We start from the raw sequence: 21,129 nt of genomic DNA, 5'->3' as shown, positions 1-21,129 counted from the left end.
AGACAGAAAAAGAAAAAAAGAAAGGAAAGAGAGGGAGAGAGCAGGAAAGAAAATTGTGGTTCGGAGAGCATCAACCATATGAGTAAGTAAATTTGACCAAAAAAAATACAATTTAAAATTAGAGATTTTCTACAATGATTACAACCAACTCGTTTCAATGTAAATAATTTCAAAGTGACTTCATACTGCGGTTGAACCGATTCTAATATAATAACATTGAAACTCTCAACCGAAAAAATTCATGAGATCGAAAAATTTGCATATATTTTTTTCTAGCTCAGACTCGGAAATTCGATTGAGAAATTTCATCAAAGCCAATTTATTCGGAATTTCCTGAATCGAAAATGAATAAACGTACTGAAACCCATTTTGAATCTCAACTTTTGATGACATCGATGTAAACAAGTCATTAGTTTTTAAACAATTCCGGTGATAGAATTTTTGATGGCATATTATCATAATAATGCAATATCATTTCAAATGATTCATTTGTTATTTAACGAGAAGAGGAGTAGAGAAACAAGAGAAAAAATACATCGACATCTGCAGTATATAAAGTAAAACAACCAGAAGCCGATTCGTTTGCCGTATATGAACGTAAATGGAATGAGTTGTAAGTTTTTTTAAGACACCACCAGGGGGACTGCGGAGTAGAAAGTGTAAACCGATTGCTCAATGAATCCGAACCAAATTCATGTTTTTTTTATTCCACAAGTTTAACCATAAAATTTAATTGAAGCAATTGATTTGTTCTTAAAAATTACCATAAAAAAAATGCTCGATAATTTTCTGAAATACCATGAAATACGAAATGATCAAATGCTTCCGCTTGCGTTACAACTCACAAGAAAAACGTATCAGTTTCGCGGGCAATTTAAGTCTTTCGAAAGAACATCCATGGGCTAATATGCATATCGCTTTTTTGGTTATTTTTTTATTTTTTATATATTTTGGTTAACATAATTTTCCCATAAAATGTGATTGAATTATTGTTTGGTCTCAGTTTTATACAACAAATAGAAGTTGTAGACTTTTGACTTGACGTCTGCATATTTCTTGTTCGGCACTATTGGCTTCTCCGGTTGCTCGGGCAATTTTACAATCTTTCGATAAATGGGGTAATGTTTCGGCGGTGGATTAAATCGTGCTTTGCGTTTCGTCATGAATGCATCGTGCTCCAGCTTGTACTGGCGATAGTAGCCATAGTTCATCAGGGTGGTCATATCGGGCGTTGGCTGTCCATCATAATGCGCTTTAAATGGTTGTTCACCAGGGAAATGGTCTGGTAATTTCAGTGTATCCATTGGCTTAACAGCAATCGCTCGGCTCCAGATTCCTTGTCTGCACGGCTTACGCTTGTGGCAACTCGTTTTTCCGGCATTCATTCTTAATGCTCACAACGGGATTTAAATTCTGGTCAATTTTTAAAAATTTAAACAAATTTTTCCCTTTTGATTTTTGAATATTATTTTTAAGAAAAATTTTATGTGGACTTTTATCCAAACAGTTTCGAAAATTATTGTCAATTAAAACTATTGCAATGACTACTGAGATTACGTTAACATAGAAATAGATTTGTGTCAGCTGAAAATTTGCTCGTTTTAAATCTCGGCGCCACAGTCTAATTTATGGATTGTTTATTGATTTTCACCAACGAGAGCAAATCTACTACGTCATTCATGGCGCATAACAGCGACGAAGTAAACAAAAATGCTTTCGTATGTTTGACGTACATCGCTTTTGTTCATTGGTATTAGTTGGAATGACGGCTGTTTCAAAGTATTTTAACAACGTTCGTCATACAATGGCATCTGCACAAGTAAACGTCGATGAACGGCTGTGAATATGTGCGTTTACAAAATCATATGCAACATACGCACACATACACATACACACTTAGTCGAAACCGCCACTGTTGTCGATTTTTCCTGTAAACTCTGTGTTATTTTTTCTTCTCACTCATTTTCGATTCGTTCACACCGAAAGGTATATTATACGTATATAACATACGGTACACGTTACCGTCAAAGCCAAAACTGCGTATGTGTGTATGTATGTGTGTGTGAGAAAGAGTAATGCCATACGAGAAATTTACTACTACCGAATCGAATAGGCCATAGTATACAGAATTCAAGTTGCTGTTCATTTGCGTGCAACCATCATCAGAAAACGTCTTTTTTTCGTGTCGATTCTCTATGAATACAGCGCTGTAGTATGAACCAAGTGTGAACCACTACACAGCTCATTAAAAAGAAGAAGCAGAGAAAAAAAAACGAACTAAATTAAAAAAACAGCCAGTGTTAAAATAGTGCTCAATACGAATGTTTGAATAAAAATCATAGAAATCGAATTGTTTGTCTTGCAGAAATAGAAGTGGATACCTTCTTTCTATTATTTGGCTCCAAAGCATAAACGTGCAATCGTTCATATTTTTTTATATGCCGCGCAACTATGTAAGAAGCAACGAACGACGAGATATTTGTATATGTGTCGCAAAGGAAAAACCTAAAAGAGTTGAATTTTTATTTTTCATGGTGTGTATGTGTATTCGATTGAACAGAAGAAGAAAAAACGCAGTTTCATCAAAGTCAAAAACTAAAAACACAGAAATTTGGACTGCATTTTTTTGTTCGTAAAATTCGAAACGAAGCGAGAGAAATAAGAGGATTTCAACAAACGACGCCAATCCAACTCATCTTCTTTTATTGCAGCTGTATGTGATCCGTGTGTGAGCCGATCTAAAACCTCAATTACACTGCGTACGTATAATATGCGGCGGACATTTTTCTCTACACACCATTTTTCATCAATTTCGATTTTTGGCATTTATCCGTCAAACGATCAAAATAATTAGCAATTTTCAATTTGATTGCTCGTGTAAAACAATCGCAAACCAAAATATTTGAGATAGTAATAAAAGCGCGATAAAAAAAATAGTACAAACGTGAATCGCTTTAGACTTTTGGTGTTTCGGTTTGACAATTCGAAAACAGTTCAGAGTTTTTTTTTCTATTGGTTTTCTACTGGTAGAAAACTGAGACGACAAAATACTGTCGACAACGTGAAAAAAAGATTAATGACAGTTTTCCATAATCAGTGTGCAGTCTTTTTTTTATTCTATTTGAGTGCATGTAATGTGTTGGCGAGAAAATCTAGAGCAATCGACAGACTCATTTTTTGTTCCAACTCCATCAAATCGGTAAGTGATCTCTTATATATATTTTCTGCCTTCATTTTTAGCCAATTGCTAAATAGAGTTTTTCTTCCTGTAATATTTGCTAATCGAAAATCGAACACCCGTTGGCAAAGGTACATACGGGTGCAGACCTTTAAATCGTATCGTTCAACACTTCAACCTGCCATTTCTGATACTATTTTTCAATGAAATTTATTTGGTTACGTTCGTCGATATCGCGCTTTTCCCATTCGACGCCATAAAATTGCGTTGTTGTGTTTTTCGAATCGACGAAATACGAAATTCGCCGTGACTTTTTTTTCTGTATGCCTGAAATATTGTGTGTGCTGTTCGCGTTGTAGCTGTCGTTCGGTGTGTCTCTTTGCATTTGTTTTTGCCTAGAGAATCGGCCGTATTTCTCGCGCCCCTCTCTCTCTCTCTCACACACTCTCTCGCTCTCCCGCGGGTATATGTGTAGCAGAAGGCAGCATATAGAAAATTGAGACTGTAGGCTGTAAGATACTATTTAAAATATATATACACACCCAATACGAGTGAGAATAAACTGACAAATAGAGACACATTCACAGTCATGAATCGGAGCAACAGCAACATTATTAACGACGATGGAGACGACAGCAGCAACACCACCAACAACAATAACATCAGCAGCAGCAGCCGTAACAGCATTCGCCCAGTGTGCGAATTGACGAGAACGGCGAACTGAAATTTCGTCTAGAGAGAAATGAAAGAACAAAATAGAACTTGTTGAGAGAGAGAAAACAAGCAACTAAACAGCAACCATCAAATGGAAATTATAATTCGATCAGAGTGCGCACCCAACATACAAAAAAAACGCCAACAACAACAACAACACCACCATCACATTATCGCCTACTGGCAGCATGTGCCAAAAAAGTACACGAAAATTGTGCTGAATCGAAAAATGTGCGAGCCACAATCGAAATAGTTTCGACTGCGGGCGTCTCGAAAAGCTCAAAATGTCAAAGTAAAACCACGGCCCAACAAGAAATAGTGGCATAAGTAAGCAATAAGTACCTACTGACAATAGTCAACATTGATGAAATGTGTGTGTCGTCAATACGACTACTTTAATTTCTTTCTTTTATTCGCTTTCAACCAATTCGATTAATCGCTCATCGTGTGCTTCGATTGAACTTCGTGCCTATTATTATATTCGACATGCAAATCCGGATCGCATCGGAAACCGTTGATGCACCGGCTTTTTCCAAATGCATGCGCGCATTTTGACAATTCAACACCAATGGGATTGAGTTTATACAGCAAGATTTTCACACACTGTATCCATGCAACATACGGTCGCCAGCGCGTTGGCTGCATGGAGAATTTTCTTTTTTTTTTATTTCATTTATATTTCGCTTTGTCGAATAATCATCGTCGACGTCGTCGCAACGTATACATTCGTTCCTTTTCTCCGGAATGCGTTTGTCTCTGTCGCTCGATTTCCTAACCCTAACTCCGTAGCAAATCACACATTTTGTACTACAACACAGTGCGGCATTGAAACTCGTTGTGCTTGTTGTTGACTTTCACATACCAAACGAACCAACAACAACACCGAGAGAAAAAAGAAATAAAAACGAAATGAAGAGAAAAAAGAACGATACGTATTTTGCTTATATTCGCTGTTCTTGCGCCTCGTTTGGTCGTCAATTTTCGAAATCGGCGTTTAAATGCCGAACATTTGGCTGTATGTAGTTGTTGCATGATGAATTATGATGGAGGCAAATAAATTGTGTGTACATTTCGAAAGATTGTCTCTCATCATTGAATAAAAGCGGCTCGTGACGACATGCAATTTGGTATGCGGAACGGGAAGCGGTGACGAATAAAAAAAAGCAACAACAGCGGCACACACACACACACACACACAACAATCAGAATTGCGTATGTGATTTGTGGCTGTAATACATTTGATTAAGAACAATCCAAAATGATTCGAAATGCAATCCACTCCAGTAAAATATGCTTCACTTGAGATAGAGATTTGGCAAGCATCAAATGCCATCACAAGACAAAGGAAGCGAAGCACCAAATGCTCATGTAATTATGCAAATTGTTATCATTAAACGAACGCCCGATAAAATGATTCTACCCAATTCCACATTGCATTATCTTTGGAGCGAATTAGCAAAAAGGGAATTGCTTCAACACTTTAGAGCCAGAGCAAAAGGAATGCATGTTCTCTTTTTCGAACTCGTCCTCTCTCTCTCTCTCTCTCTCTGTTTGTCGCTTTCGCTCATTTGTTGGCGTCCGTTCCGGTACATATGTTCTGTATGTGCATCGAAAAGATTCTTAAACGGTTTGATATTTGTTTTGATGTCACCCAAACTCAAGAAGAAGATAGACCCCGGGCGACCGAGCGAGTGGGAGAGAGAAAGGGAGAGTAAGTGAGTGAGATGCGGGCCCAAGAAAATGCTTGGCATAATAATCAGATGAGCAAACAGAGCAAAAACAAAATGGCTCAAAGGTTGCCCCGTTGACGTTGTCGTTGGCGTGGTTTTTGTTGTTGTGTGCCGTTGTCGTCGTCGTTTGACTGCGGTTCAAATTACTAGCGTTTATCTACAGCATTTATTTTTGGTTGAGCATTCGATATTGCAAATCCCAGTGAACAGAGTCTGTGTGTTTACAATCGAAATGAATGGTGAACATTATACCGATTATCGCAACTAATCTTCTTTATCATTTTTCAAACCGTATATTTTCCCGTATGCCACACTGTCGTGTATGGCAAATACACAATCATTGTTGCTCCTCTTTTTGTTGCGTTACTGCTATTTGGGATAGCCAGAAAATATTTCTTATTCGTTCACATTGAATGCAACCGAAATGAGTGCGCTCTCGACTTTTTAATGAAGCCATTTCCATGTGGTGTGTGTGTGTGTGTGTGTTGTTAATGTGCTATATTAAATAACAGACAACCCAAATGATCCAGAATCGCCATTTAAAATATTGCCGTTCGGTTGGGTAAGAGTTCATTGTCGTTGTTGTGATTTCGTTCGTTTAAGTGTACAATACCCGCGCGCCGAACCTGAGCTCTTTAAATTTTTGACGTTTTCGCTGCCATCGAAGCAGGTTGTGTGTGTGTATACGTTGCATGTATCGGATATACACTGACGGTTTTGGCGAGAAAAAGCATAGTTATACACGATGATGTTGAGTGTTTCTTTCTCTACGCTATTTTTATTTTTATTGACAAGAGTGTAGCGTCATCACACACAGCAGCGTTTAAATGGTTCTCGCCGTGCAATGCCGCCATTCATGATTTTCAATACGCGCGCGTTCAGTCGGTCTATCTCACTCACACTCTTACGCGCGCAACACCCATTGTGCATTACACATAGCGATTTATTTATTCTAAACATGTGTTTTGAGCCATATTACTTTTCTCTCTCCCTCTCTCTTTCTCCACAAGAAATTGAAATAAGATTTTTTCTTCGCTGGCAATTAATATTCAAGTTTTGGGCGATAGCAAAACAAAAAAAAACCAACATTCAACCATTGTTGATAAATCCCGTTGAGAATACTCTGAAATTGTGTGGCGGCTGCAAAAATGTAGTACATGAGAAACACATTGTACTCCATTCGGGTGTCGCATAATGATAATGTCGAGCCATGAGACACACACAATCACGTTGCGCGTAGCATTGTGAGACCGCGCCAAAAACCATAATCATTTTGGTTAAAACATGGAAACTAAAAACAGAAACCAGATCATATGACGGATAAAAAGCGGTTTTTAATGTTCGTACTGTTGCTCGCGCACCGGCTCCAAATTAATGCTCAACCTTTATCTACACAAAGTAATGTGAATGTAAGCGCGTGTGTTTTTTTTCTCTCTCTTGCTCAATCTTCACTCCCAAAATGCCTGTTATTATTTTCAATGAAAACAACAGCAACTGACAATAAGACATTTTACGCTTGAATTAAAGCCCCCAATCACATTTTGAGGCAGTTAATAAGTGAGTTGTTACTTATACTGTCGAGGGATATGTATATGGGTTTGCGTCGTCGCATTTGCACATCAATGGCAGCAGCAACCGAACACGACGATGATGGCCACAGCATAATTGGCCCAATTTTAAATACTAGACGCATTTCGAGTTTGATATATTGGAAAGAGTGTTCTGTCGAATCGTTCATCGCTCACAATATATCAATTCTTAGGTTTTATTTCATGGCACAGTTGCCGTTGCCCATGGATCGGGCTTTATTCTTCGTGTTTTTGTTGTTTTTATTGTTGCGGTTGCGTTGATATCAAACTCTTTTCGATACGAAACACGAGAGCCACAATGAAACCGTTTATGCCTCAGCCCAGCATATATTCACTATCGAATATTGTGTTGTTCCGGCTGTTATATTTTATTTGTTGTGTGTGCAGAGCGCGCGTCATTAAAAGAGGCCCGAATGCGATGACGACGACGTATGCTGTGTGTATCGATGTGTTCTTCTCTCTTCGTTCGGTATCCGCCATCGCAGCCGATTAATGTGTAGCGATTTGAACGTACGCCGAATTTTGTTCATTTTCGTTAGCATGAGTCAAACGAGAAAGAGAGAGAGATAGAGACAGCAAAGAAACAAAGTGAAGCGCGTGGAGCCTCTTTTTTAGTTTGGTTATGAGAAAAATGGGAATGAGGAAGCGTTGCTGGGAAAAAGAAGAATCGAATCGCATTGGCTCCCGACATTTTGATCATGTTGTTTCATCAAGTTCATTCTTGTTCCGATGTTGAGCTGCTATTTTCTGCAGTTATTTTCAATATTCATGTTGAGAAATTACCTTACGCTGTCGTTACGCACACAAACTGTGTGTGTCTGTGTGTCATACATTCTCAGTGTATCCCAGTGGCTGGATCATTGTTATTTTTGGCTGGTGCGTGTTCTTCTTATTATTATTTTCTTTTTTCCTCCTTCTCATTGCGTTGACTGTGACATTAAATTGCGGATGGAAGGTGGCCCACCGTCAAACAAAAACTCCATTGCCAATGTAATGCGCAGTAATATATTGCGTCGAAATTGCTTTGCAAATAAAATACCGTACCGTAATAAATGTCTGGAAACTCTCTGCGAAACAACGAAAAAAAATGGTAAACTAATCTCGGAATGTTTGCGACAACACCAAATGTGTATTGTGACATGATGACAAATGAAAATTTATCTTGTTACATTTTAATTTCAGTGCGGTTCCGTTTGCATACATTGAAATTAAGAGCAGCAAAAAAAATATCGTTCTTACAAAAATATGATTGATGATGATAAAATACTGTTTGCGATGGTGTTTGCACATGGGAGAAAATAGTGTCGACGCCAACGACAGAAGAACGAATGAATCGATGCATTTTTGCTTTAAATTTCAATGTGCTCTGATTACATATCACAAAAATACAGCATATATATTATATACAGGCAAACGCCACGCGAATGAGCTTTTCCGCTCGCAGTGCGAACACGAAAGCATGTAGGCAATAGTAGCTGTCGCGAAAGCTCATGTGCTTATTTATTCAACGCAAATGACACGTTGACTGGGCGGTGTGTTTCGTTGACGCTGCCGTTGCTGCTACTGCTATCGGCTTTATTGATTGATCTCTGTTCATCAATCGATAGTGGGAACAGTTAACATTTGCACTGTTTTAGTGACGATTTATTTGTGACGATTGCATCTATTATGAGCTAAGACGCACATCGAGTTCAACTAGTTTTTTTTTGCGATGAACGAGAAAAAGTCAGATGACGAAAGAAAAAACCAATTTCTTGGCTGTAAGACGTATATAAAAATTGAAATCGTTTATGCGATGGAAAATTTTTACTATGTGAACCCATGTCTCAAATGAAATGTGTTTGACGTGCGTGTGTGTGCTCTCTGTGCAAAGCTTTTAATTTAATTTGATATTTGGCAAACGGCGTTTGGCACAAACTGGGAATACTTGCGCATGAAAAATCAAGAAAAAGAACACACACACACATCGGCCGATTTGGGGAAGAGGAGTATTGGTGTCAGCATTTTCGATGCGTCCATGCGAACTGGCGCCGGTTGTACACACACTATTTTCAAAATGAAAAATATTCCCGTCCAGTCGAACAAAGCAAACACGAATATCGTTAGATGAACGGAAATCGAGAGCCATCGTTTCGGCGCACGCATCCGCACCAAAACACTCGAAACACTCAATGCCGATGTTCTATAGTTGTGCAAAGCGAACCCGAATGAAATACAAACGCCACAGAAAACGCTTCAAAAATCGGTTGTTGATTTTTTTTCTTTTCTTTTCCTCTTCTACGATGACTTTGCATGTATATGGATGGGTTGTCGTTGATGTTCTTTTTTTTATTGCTGTACGTCCGTTTACCGTCTCTGCGCCTCATTTGTGTGCATATATTAAATCATTAACACAGCAGAAAAGAACCAACGGCGAAAAAACAATTCACACTTTTCGCCGCTGCTGCCGTCGCCGCCGCCGCCATCGAATAGAATCGCGCGCAACCACACAATTTCATAATCTTCGTCGACTTTGTGTTGTGTGCAGTCAGTGATGATGATAATTTATTGCGCGAATCGCGCACGCGGCGCACTATTGCAATGCTATCTGCCACAGTTTGAGTGTTTGTCTTGGCAAAACTATTTGCAAGCGATGCAGAAATATTCTATTACGAAATGTCTACCCGGTTTCCCTTTCAGACAATGGCTTCTAGCATTTCTAGCATTTTATCACTATTTATTCATTTCATACTACACACTCGATTTATTTTTCTCCTTTTCTCTCTCTCTCTCTCTCTCTCTCTCTCTCTCGTTTTTTTATCAATTCCTCTTCTGGCTACGCCATTAACGCCTTATTTATCTTACGATGCATAGGATCGCCGACTAAAGTATTCATATCTATTTTCGATTTGTGTTTGCGTTTTGGCTATCTCTCTCTCTCGCACGCGCTCTATCTGGCACCCGATTAACGAAGCCATCAAATCAAAAACGACTTAAGAAAAGCATTCGCATTACGTAATAACGTGAAATGGAATCGCACTGAACACACAGACACATCATCGCCTAAAAATTATTTAGAGCATTCATTTTCATAAGAATTTCAACGCTCAATATATCTTATATCGATTTAATTGCATTCCGTATACGGTGTTTTTTTTAAAGCAGCTGTTGATTCACATTTTTATTTAACAAGACAACAACAAGAAGAAGAATAAAAAATTGAAGTATGCTCATTTCAAATGGAAAGGATTATATTTTCTTCGTGTTTTTTTTCGTTCATCTAATCACATTGAGTTCCATTAGAATTGAATTAATGTTTATGATGTGGCAACTATTGTTTCTTAATGCGGATTGATCATTAAAATTCGACTTGAATCCATTTTCGAAACGTAATAAAATCGAAAAGACGAACCAAAAAAACACACACGCAGACTAAAATCGAAATATGTTTTTGATTGAAGATAAAATAGAATTTGAGGTAACATGCGTTGAAGTAAATTTTATTATGAAACGCGTTGAAAAGAAATTGAAAGAAAAAACTGTGAAAAAAGGGAACAATAGTACCATCAGTTGGAGGTAAGATCCCTGACAAATCAAGAAGCAGAAGAAGCACAATTGTTTTTGGACGCACGAACCAAAACCAAATCGACACGAGAAAAAAAAAACTACTCAAAAATTTGGTATGAAATGTGCTCTTGCAAGTTGTACGTATCAATTTTTTATTGAAATTGTCGATTACAGCAGAAAAACAATGCTGTAAAGGAAACTGAGTAACGTTGATACGTACGAAATAAACAGCAGCAACAACAACGGAGTGGCATGGTGAGCATTGAAATTCCCCCAAACACACGCTCTCGCTCTCTCTCGCGCGCACAACGTCGTATGAATCACACAAAAATGCCATTGCACTGAAATAATAGTCGCTCTGGCATGTAATCGGCATTGGCTTGCAGCCGCTTGTTTCAATTGTTGTGTGTCTGTGTGTTTTTTTATTTCTTTCTTTCTTTCTTTCATCGTTTTTCCTTCACTTTTCGTCCGTGCGTTTATGTCAAATGGCGAGTGTGTTGATGCTGCTGCTGCTGCTGCCGCTGTTGCTGTTGTCGTTGTTCTCTCTCTCCCCAAAATTAAAATTGTGAATAAATAAAATTGAAAATGCGCTTTGTTACATTTATTATGATTATTGCACAGCTGCAACTAGTTGTTGTTGGTCTACAATCGACGTGAATCTACCTAGAATAGGCGAGAAACAGTCATGCATTGGTATTGTGTGCATGTTTAGCTTAACTGCACTCACATTTTTTCTTCTTTCGAGCAGCTTCGAGCGCATACACTCACAAAATGCTCTTTTGAACATATCCAACGGTTGTACTGTTGTTTGGCTTTTTTTTATCATCACTTCATTCGTTCGGTTTTCTGTGCCACACGGAAAAGTCGTTCAGCATTTTCTTTGACGAAAACAGACAACAGCGGTGGTGGCGGCAGTAGCAGCAGCGACGAATATTCACATCATATTAATTCGTGAGTGAGACGGCGCTAAGTTTGACTTAGCGTCCAGCGACTATGATTATTTCTACAACTTTGTAGTAAATGCGCTTAAGCATTCGCCCCTTGTATCACTCGCTCTCTGTCTCCCTGCCTCGTCGATGCAATTCGTCCAGGCTTGCAATCGAGTTCGCAGCTCTTAGTCGCATTTCATTCAGTACGAGGCCGTTTTACGTTTTCTAGATTTGCCTGTCGCACTCGTTTAGCTCTTCCTCTCACTCACTTACTCACACCGTTTGCTCTCTTTCTCGGGCTCATTGGCCATTTTCTTGAACAATGGCATGAACCACGTCGCTCCAGACACAATGTATGTTGCAAATGAATCGTTGTCATGCTCTTATTCTCTCTCTCGTGCTCGCTCTCTTCATCAACAAATAAAAACAATATTTAATCATATTTTTTTATTTGCTTTTCATTTCATTTGTGTGCTCGTTGACTCGGTTCGTCGTTGTGTGTGCATTGAAACTCGCTGGCGTTCACGGTTCGTCCGAGCTGCTGCTGTTACTTTTGTTGTATTATTCCACAATTTCATAAACGTGTTTTTCCGTAAACGTCGTACACACTAAGAACTACTATTAATATATGAGCGCATTTGCACAGCCGTCATTTAAAAAGAAAAGAAGAGAAAAAAACACCAACAACAACATCGACTCTCTTCCTCTCCTTGTTTCGCTTTCTTACTCTGTTTCATTGCATCTCTCAGTCTCTGCACACACCAATAGCTCCGTAATAAATAATTTCTTACCGTATGTCTTCTTTTTTTTTTAATCAACGCTGCACACCTTTCCACCTATTTTGATATTGCTATTATTATTATTGTTGCTACTCCGGCCGTTCGTTGTTCGGTTGTTGCTTTTACGCTCTGTGCACGTTCTTACATTTGCTCCTTTCTTAGCTGCTTGTGTGTATGCCCTCTCTCTCTCTCTCTCTCTCTCTCTCTCTCTCTCTCTCTTCCTTCTGGATTCGTTCCTTGGGTTTGCACAGACAAAACGTTTATAATTGTGTTGCGTCTTTAGTGCGTCTCAGCACATAGACCAGAAATAAACACGAAAACGGAATTCGAGTAAAAGACAGAGACAGCATGATTTGCGCCACTTTTGTTTCCCCAATGATATTGCAATCGAAATATTATTCTTTTTTTTTCTGTCCGTGAGTGTGTGCGGTAATGCCGTTGTTTTGATTCGCGAGTGCACTTAAAATGCCATGGGTGCAATTTATTGCCGCTCTTTCGCCGACAACACAGGGATGTGCTAGTTTAGTCTCCCTATTTTGTGGTATCACATCTAATGAACCAACCTAATAGCGAACATGTCAAGCGGCTGTTTAATTCAATTTTTCAATCCGCAATCAGACCAACCGAAAAAAACGAAGGAGAGTACGTAGAAGAAGAAGAGAGAAACTGTCAGGAGTGAAAAAATTTCCGCACACGATCCGAAATGATCGTATCGAAATGAAGTCTAGCGTGAAATCAATTGAGTCAATATCTCATTTTCAAGATACGGAAAATTTTTGCATTCGAAATTCGTTGCACGGAACTAATTTCACCCTAGATACCGAACAGCCAGAACTAGAGCCAGAGTTGGGACACATAAAAATCAATGACAAAACAATATTCATTGGCCAAAGCGAAGATGCTGGTTTTTGAAATCGCTTGGGTACAGAGAGTGAGCCGTTGAGCGAAACAGCACACATATTGTGCAATGTGCATATGCATCCAATTGTTATGGCTTGAGCATCGGGTCGATGCAAACAATGATGGAGAACTGATGCAATATTGCTTTTTTTCTTCTTTCATGCGCCTTTGTTATTGTTTTCCCTTTTTTCATGTTGTAAATTATTGTGTGTGTGTGTGTGTGTTTCCCATTTCGTACATACGAAATCGAAAAATCCTAAAAGATGCAAGTTTTATCCCATTCCATCATTTTCTGCGGCTGCCGCCTTTATTCGCAACATCTTTGGCAAAATGCATGTACGGCTTCGTTTTATTTTTCTTCTTTTGTTTTCGTTGGCATTACATCTCGTCTTAAGACCTCGGTAATACTCGATCGAAACGTTTGTGTGTGCACCAAATATAATTTATTCGCAACAATATAATCGAGCGATTGCGATTTTTTGATGATGTTGCTCTGTATCTTTATTGTTTTGTTGAACCGAGGCAGGCACACACAGTACTCACACACTACATGCACACTCAATTCCGAGAAATCGAATTCCAATGAACAGCTCGGCTTGTGCATCCTGTATAGACATGACAATGAAAGCGAATCGAACGATAAACATGCCGGGCGATTTCTTTTTTTTGGGTCATGTTGTTTTCGTAGTTGCAAGCGAATTTTTAATCCATATATTACTTGCATCGCCTCTAGGCAATTTGAACATTAGAAAAAATTCAGATCTAGTTCTTTTTTCTTTCAAGACACCCTTTTTTTGTGAAAATATTTCCTAGTCGTGAACCCTTTTGGATCGTCTTTTTTTCCGGCAGAAGGTTACCAATTGATTTTCGGCGTGATTAGAAGGTTTCACTTTGTCGAGAGAAATGGCATTCATTATCCGAATCCATGAAATGACGGGCTTATTAAAGGGTCGAATGCATTTATTCAAAACGACATTTTAAATGAATAGGCTTCATTACTGATTCGATGCAGTCTGTGGTCGTGCACGCATGAATTCCAAATGCAGAGAGAGAGAGACACGAAGTGTCGATTCAGAGAAAGAGTGAGAGTGTTCTGAAAATCTTGTTCTCTCATTTGCATGACATCCATAATAATTTACATGATTTGTTTTCTGGCGAGCATAATTACATTAGTTTCCTATAACGAGGCAGTCGAGTTGGGTTTCATTCTTTCAACTATGCCACAGTCATACATTGTATTCTTTTAAAATGCATACGGAGAACATTCACTTTCAATGTGCATCACGGTTTTAGCTACACAGAAAATGAAAAAAAAAATCTTTCACATGTAAACGACACACATGGTGATTTTTGGTTTGGTCTGGCCTGAAGGCAGGCAAAAAAAACATGAAATAATGGCAAAGCGCATTGCAATGCACAAGAACCATAGAGACAAAAAAACACATACACACGCACATCCAGCCCAAGAAGAAATAAGGTTTAATTTTGTCACGGTCACTTTATTGGCGTACAAGGAGCGTATTTTAACTGTGCTAGCGTCAACAACAAGACCTTAAGGAGAGCGAAACATATTGAAAATGTGTTTGCAATGCGTACACATTGCACATGGAATGTTGTGTGTATGTGTGCGCCTGGGAAGAATGTGACTTGCTCGGTTTGGTTTCAAGACCAAATAGGATGCTAGTCCATCAACGTTACTTTGCCATAATCATTTCATCACAGTTCATATTTTTCATCGCGTTAAAAAGTCTTCAATTAAAACCACCGCCCGAGATGAATAATAAATATAAAATTCACAACACAAATTTCTGTTGACTCAACCTTATCCAGGCGGAATACAAAAAAAAACACAACATACAACAAAAAACTGTTTGCGTCAACACAAAAACCAAATTAACTCAACCCAAAACAGAAGTGAAAAAAAAACCCATAACTCTGTCGAGTATCAAATAATATATATTGACGTGTAGTGGTGGTGGCGGGCAAGAGGCAAATATTTCATCAACGTTCAAGTGATAAAATATGTTGATTGGATTAATTTCAACTGGAGCATTGTTTGTATTTTCATTTGTCCTGTTGGTTTTTCCTTCACACTTTGGCCGCATAAAATTATGCGAGAGCGACAGTGCGAAGCCGTACAAAAAACTTTCGCATAAAATAAACAAAGGCATTATATGTGGCCGATTTTAAGCTGAAGCCAAATGATTTCGGGCATGAAGTCAGAATGGTCTTTTTTTGTTCAATTTTTTTGCCAGAGAGACAGAATCTTTTCCAATCATTCTGGCCAATCAACACCTATGTGTGTATATAATTTTGCCATGTTTACCCGAAGATGCTTTTGTAATCGGATTACCGCGTAGACACAGCACAAGCCGAATTGTTTTCTTTTTCTCGAAATGACTTCAATTGCAAAGATATATGTACAATTTTAATGTTCTTCTTGCAATTTGCAGCAATGTTGAGACTAAATATGAATGTAGACGTCGTGCATTCACCTCTATCCAGATGCAAGCACTTCAATGAATGAGAGCTTTGCGAAACGAAACAAATGAGGATAATCACCACTTCATTCGGAACATGAATGATAAAACCATTGCAACCCGCACCTCGAACCAATGACCAATACTTAAAGAAGACAATCTTCTTTGGCTTGTTCGCTCTCATTCCACGACATGCAACTATACGCACACATTTCCAGTAGGAGTCATTAGAGGACACTACGACAACCCTACGAAGCACTTTCAATGCACATTTTCCTGCTACTACTTTTCTTCTTTTCTTCATTTTATTTTCTGCTTTAAGTTGACATGATTCGCTTTTGCAACCATTATCCCTATTCATACGTATGAAACTCTCTCTCTCTCTCTCTCTCTCTCTCTCTCTCTCTTACTCTCAAGTAGACAGAAGCAAATTTATGACGGGAAAAAGTAATTTCATGTATTTATTGAAGTTTTCTTTACATTTGAATAGCAATTTCCAATATTCAATTGAATTTCAAGTTTTGTAAAGTATGCGAGCAGCAGTAGCAGAAAGGGAGACGACCCAAATGCACAAAAGGCTACAAACACGACGGTTTATCTTTTTCTTCTTCCTTGTTTTTTTTCTGTTTGATGTACAAACGCAAAATTCTTTCATTAAATGTGCTCATTTCGAATAACTTTTCTCCCAGTTTCGTTGCATCCCCGACACTAAGTCTCGTCAACATATATTTTATTACCATACAAGTACTTTCGTTCAACACGAAATCACAGCGCACACACACCAGAGGCTGTCGATCAATATTCAATGCATTTTTTTGTATTTCGTGCACGAATGCCTTAGCTTGGGAAAATGTGAAAGGCATACTAACCGAGAAAATATTTATAAATATGAAGGAAATGGCAAAAGAAAAAGATGAAGATGAAACATTTAACAAACAACAACAACAACAAAAAAATTGATGCATTGTATATTCATCTGCATTGTTACTTTCGCCTCACATCCCATCCCATCCCATTCTTGTTGCTGTCAGCATTTTTTCAGCTCTTTACATTATTCCGTTCCTAGGGAAAAAGGATATGGATATCGCATAACTGTTGTTTTTCTTCCACATTTTTCATATCAAAATATATACAAAACTCTGCGCATAAATGATCTATATATGAGAGAGAGTCTAGGTATAAATTCTTTCAAATTGGCTAGGGATGCTTTTAATATATATCGGGTTGAAATTTACCGTAGTAAAGATATAAAGATATTTGAGCCAAAAAACTACAAGAGAATCAAATCGGATTGCAAGTTGAAAAAGGTCATCAGAAGGCGATGTAAATACCGTATCGGTCCATTCATTAAATATCGGGCTCAGATTAAAAGCGATAAATCCTCCGTTATTGCACTTTATGGCATATCTCGGTAGATATGTAATTGAATCACACACACAGGAAATCAAATGCGACGCTATAAATAACCGTAAAGAAAATATCGGATGCTGTTGATGGCCGGCTTTTTGATGACGTTGATGAAATTGAATCAGCTTCTTTGCGTTGTTCAATCAGTGAAATGTTTTTGTTTCCGTAGAGATATTTATCTATGTCGTCTTTCCCATCTCATTGTTCCGTTCTGCATCGTTATTTATACTCTCTCACTGGCTAATCCTCGAATTTCAAAGCGAGCAGAGAACGATTGACCGAAAGGACGTGTTCCTCTTTTGATTTCTTCTTATTCAAAGTAAATCGCAATGAGTGAATAGATTTGCCGACGTATTTTCCAACCGTTTCACAAGAATTAAACGTAAATTTCTATGTGAAAAATAATTGGTTCCCACAATTTTTTCTTTCTTTTTTCTCTTTAAGACTATTCAACCTTAAATTCGTCTGATTCACTTTAATTCAATTTCTTGCTGCTGCTGCTGTTGCTATGCCCCCTTCGATTTTTTTCCGCTTCTACTTCGTTAGACGATTTCGATCGTTGTGAACTTAATTTACTTGCAAACAGAATGAGAAAAATGGGAAGAAAAGAAACCGAAATTTGATTTGAAATGATGCGAATCAATGCGATAGATTTCCAGTGGTTACACGTTCAATTGACCTTCACCAGTTCAATCAGTGGAAATTTTAATAATTTTTCTTTTTTTTCACCATCATAGGAGTCGTTTGCAAACGACATGCAAATCTTCTTATCGAATGTAATGATTTTCTGCATCTTTTAACCATAATTCAATGCATGCCCGGTGACTTGGTGTGGAAACGAAAGAGAAAACTGGTTGAAATAAACACGTTCTAAATAAATAGACAGCGGTAATAACAGGCCGTAATCATTTTATGAAAGTTTTGCACATTGATGTTTCTTGCAATCGATGCACAAGGGGGATGTAATTTGATTAAATGCATATTTTTTCAAAGGTATTTTCATCACATATCACATCTATTATATACCTGTTTTGTCTGATGTTTCTGTTCCGTTTTTCATTCAGCATTCGAATTGTAAGTCATCATATAAATAATCCCTTGGGAGTATCCATTGACTTTCGACATTCACGTTTTGATTCAACGAAGCAGTGCTCTTCTGCATGTATTATACGGCCGCATCACATTGCTGCATGATAAAAAATAAATTGGCAACCATAAAAATGGTGACGAATAAAAAATCGCACATAATTAAAGTGGGATGTCTAAGTTGATTGTCTACTTGAGCTGCGCTGGTAATGATTAAAGTGATATGAATCTCTCATAAACTCATTCACTCGCTCGTTCGTTCGTTCGTTCACTCTCCACCACTCTTTGCGCATGTGATACCCAATAAAAAGTCAAGTTTATTTTCCGCCAGCTTCAATCAATATCGCACCTATATAATATGCATAGACACATTGGTATACGCTCTTTAATTAGATGCTTAACAAACATGGCTCTCGTGTGATTTGTTTGTACGGTTCCGTCTTGAATTTCATGATTCCCAAGTACAAATCATCCTGTGCTTGTGTGTGATAAGGCTGTTTTCATTTTTGAGCGACAAGTGATGCGATTAATGAGCGCGTCGTCTACGAATCATGGCCTGTTTTGATTTCATCTCTGTCTCTCGCGGAAAATATTCCGCGGAAAACCGGCTTTCATTATGTTTCGTTAATCCGAAATAATCATTAGTACCAGACTGGATGCTCCACTCAAGGGCATACAATTTCGCCAGCACTTTTTCTCTCTCTCACTCTCTCTCTCTCTCTCTGTCTCTCTCTGTCTGTCTGCCTTCTTCGTAGCTGTTATGGTCGTAGTTGTAGCGGAAAAGAGCCACTCGGCATTTTCGATGGAAAGGCTTTTGCTGATTACTTTTATGATTCACTTTAATTTTTCCCTTTAAAATGGTTGCCACATCATTTTTCGCGCCATTGAAAAAACATTTTCCACACAACAACGGCAAATGCCAACTTTTCTCTTTCGTTTTTTTTTCGTTTATAAATAAACTTCTGGCAATATTTTATGATTTTTTATGCACGAGAAAAAAGAGGAATCAACACAGTGATATATTCCATAAAATGCCAGACAAGATATGAAAACAAAGGAAATGAAAAAGAAGTGAGCCTCCCGCATTTTTGTCTTTTCTGCATGATAAAAAAAAAAACGTAATCTTGACAACAACAACAAAAAACAGCTAGGAGACGCAGAAAGAGAGTGTGTTGAATTGAAATATCAAAAACATTTCAAAACTGAGAAAAACTGAGTGAAAAGATGAAAAAGTTGGCTTTTGTGCTGCGGCATGAATGTCTCGCAAAATGAAAATGAGAGCATACCTCACACGTGCAGGCAATATATTTTTCCATTAATTCGCAACCGAGAGTTCTGAAGCAAGACATGGCCAAAAAAAAAACTCTTGCCGCCGAATAATTAGTGTGCAACGGAGAAAAATTTGTGTTCTGAAAAGAAAGTTAAAGCCATTGTTCTGCTGTTTTTCTCCTCATTGTATGTGTGTTTTTCTTCGGCTTCAACATTCTCAAGGTGTAATATTATGTGGTTTTTACTTTTCCATTTGTTTTTTAAGTCTGATCCCGTTTTGTTTTGCATGGTTTTTTCTCAAGCTTCATCGAGGTATTAAATTACAAGCAGACGAGAGTTTTTGTTTTTGCGCTACAAGAAGAAGGAGTAGTGAAGTTTTTATTTTATTTCGGTATATACATTGTGTAAGGACTTGTTCGCATTTTTCAATGACTCCATCAGCCATGGCGACAAGTACCATTCAAAAACGGTGAAACAAAAGAACACAAATTGTTATGCATTTTTGCAATTCTCAAGTCTTTTGTCTTGTCAGATAAGCAACGAAGAAATAAAGTAGTGAACGAGCGAGCGAGCGAGCGAGCGAGAGTACCCGCAGTATAAAATATACGCTATTTTGCTTGGTCGGCCTTCCACTCAAACCAACGAGGCACGCACGATGCCATCTCATTACAAGTAAATACATGCAAGTGCATGGAGTTCAGCACTTATAAACGTTTTTCACTGCCAATGCACTGAAAACCCATCGACAGACACGTAACATTTCTATGGAATCAAACTTACAATATACGACTGAAAAGAGAAAAAAAACACCACCAACATCAACAACAATAACTTCAAACAACGAGATATGCAAACGCTCAAATGTGTCTCAAGCATTTCGTTTCACCTCTATCTACATTAGGCTCTTTCACATTCGCATTCTGCTGCTAATATGCACTCGAAACAATGGCATCAATTAAAAATGATTGCATTTCTACAATGCAAAAAACAATTTTTTTGACACTTTTCACAGTTTCGGGCTTAGAACATGCTGTGTGTCCGCGTGTGTGTGCGCGCGCGCTCCTTGTTCTTGGCAAACAAAAACGCAGACGAGCGAGATATAGAGAGAGTGACTGCAAAAGGGAGTCTCAATGCATCAGCAGCAGCTAACACGTTAACTTGATGAAATGTTCGACTAAGGGGGAAAAGCAAACACACACACACACACACACACGAACCATGATAAATACAATGTGTGCTCCTTTTATTTCTCGTGTAAAACTGCAGGATTTTAACGAAAACACCGAATATTTTCCAAAATTGTTACTTCTATCTCGGGATTCGTTTCATCATGCACTCGCTTCATTCCAGCTGAACTTTCCTTCCACTCGTCGTTGCTGCTGCTGCTGCCACTGCTGATATTGTTCTTTCAACAGCGAAAGAGATCTTTTTTCGTTTGCATTCTTCATCAGATTAAATTCATGTGCGACACACACACAGAGAGGCACAACAAACGAGAGCAAAGAGCAGAAACTCAGGCAGC

At 38.2% G+C, this 21,129-nt stretch overlaps 1 protein-coding gene across 1 annotated transcript in view; it reads left to right on the top strand.

The window, feature by feature from the left end:
• Positions 1-1,717: 1,717 nt before the first annotated feature.
• Positions 1,718-21,129, top strand: part of LOC129573615 (transcription factor E2f1) — a 38,301-nt gene continuing 18,889 nt past the window's right edge. Inside the window, exon 1 of the mRNA XM_055454413.1 lies at positions 1,718-3,199. The gene's annotated coding sequence lies outside the window, so the exon portion shown is untranslated. The remainder of the gene's footprint in view (positions 3,200-21,129) is intronic.

Source organism: Sitodiplosis mosellana, unplaced genomic scaffold, assembly GCF_009176505.1.
Source record: "Sitodiplosis mosellana isolate CC-2019 unplaced genomic scaffold, AAFC_SMos_1.0 Smas_scaffold_1, whole genome shotgun sequence".
In the NCBI taxonomy this organism is placed as follows: Eukaryota; Metazoa; Arthropoda; class Insecta; order Diptera; family Cecidomyiidae; genus Sitodiplosis; species Sitodiplosis mosellana.
Note: the sequence above shows the minus strand (reverse complement) of the source record. Positions and strands in the feature narration are given on the sequence as shown.